Source organism: Gavialis gangeticus, unplaced genomic scaffold, assembly GCF_001723915.1.
Source record: "Gavialis gangeticus isolate Ggan-Ray unplaced genomic scaffold, GavGan_comp1, whole genome shotgun sequence".
NCBI lineage: Eukaryota > Metazoa > Chordata > Crocodylia > Gavialidae > Gavialis > Gavialis gangeticus.
The window spans coordinates 130,702-132,252 of record NW_017729015.1 but is presented as its reverse complement, the minus strand read 5'-3'; positions in this window follow the sequence as shown (position 1 = coordinate 132,252).

The following is a 1,551-nucleotide window of genomic DNA, read 5'->3' as shown; positions in this document are numbered from 1 at the left end:
GGCGCCGGAGCCGGCCCCGGGGGCGGGTCGCGTAGGGGACATGGCGGCGGCGGGCCGGCCCCAAGCGAGCCCGACTCGGAGCCCGGGCGGCGCGACCCGGAACCAGACCAAGCGCGCTAGAGGAAGTGACATCAACGAGCCCGGGTTCACCTCCGGCCACGGGAAGGGAAAGGCGCAGAGCTTTTTCCGGCTAGGGCGGGAAGAGGCTGGTGCGCGCGCAAACTCCCCGTCCCCGCTGCAGCCAGCTGCCAACACCCGGCTTCACCGCTAGATGTCGCGGCAGCTGCGTAAGGCAGGGGCCGGCGGAACGTGTGTGGCGCCCCAAGCGGCTGCAGGGCGTGGACACGTGTTACTTGTGTAATGCTGCTGCCGGGCCTCAGCGGCGGAGCGAGGGGCTGGGTTCAAATGGGTTGGCTCCAGCCCTGACCCAGAAACCTGGGGAAAACTCACTCTTGCTGGAGACACCAAACGAGCAGCGCTCTCCCGCGCAAGCATTTGGATACGGAGCTGAGTGCAAGAGTTATTAAATGGAAGAGCAAAATAAACCTTATCAAACATCCTAAGGATGAAGTAACCCAGCTTTTAAACAACGCTTCCAATGATCAAATCTCTCGAATATTAAATTTCTTAGAGTATTCAACTTCTGGAGGTTTTGCCGCTTCTAGCTGCAAACTCTGTTCCTACGGGGGTTGCTACGGTTCGGAGAGGGAAGAGTTTCTTCCTGGGTTGCTGTAGTACCTGCTGAGGTGTGTTCCTGGGGTCTCTGCTGCCTCGGGGTTGTCACCTCAGGCTGGAGCTCACAGCCACCTGGAGTTGCTGCTGCTGCTGCCCTGGGAGAGCTGCTCTGCCACCTCTAGGGATCGCTTATCAGGGTCTCCCCTCAGGATTGCCACAGCCGCTCGCTGCTTCTGGGAGCGCTGGGTGGGGGTGCATCTGCTGCTGAGGATCGCTGAGCGCAGCCCCTCTAGGATTTCAGCTCTGAAGCTTACTAGTGAGACATCTTCAGGTTTTGTTTGCTAGCAAGGATTAACCAGCCTCAGCGGGAATGCCCTTAAAGAGTGACCCCAGCCCGAGTCTCCCTGAGCTGTTGGAGCTCCAGTCACAGCCCTGAAGGTTTCTTTCCTTGGCCCTCAGAGGCCCTGCTGCTCCCGTCGCTGTCGTCCCTTCTGCTCCCCCATAGCTGTCATGGAAGCAGAGCGCCCACAGGAGGCCCCATGACCCACCGTGCACTTGTGCAGTGTGATGGAAACCGGGAATTTTGTGGAGGGAACGTTGCGTGTTGCACAACATCGGATAATCCATGGAGCGTTGTACAATGTCAGATGATCTGAATGGAGATAAAGCTGATGAAGGAGCTTGCACTGCTAGTGGGGAGAGCTGGGCATGTGCTATCTCAGTGCGCCCTACATAGGGTGCACCAATAGAGATTTTTTGGGCCAGTACAGTTGGCCAATTGTTAAGGAGTCATATGGGCCGATACCAATCCGCTATGCAGCCGGGCAGCTGGAAGACCAGTGTCAGACTAGTAAGTCTGGTGCAGGGTCAGGGGTG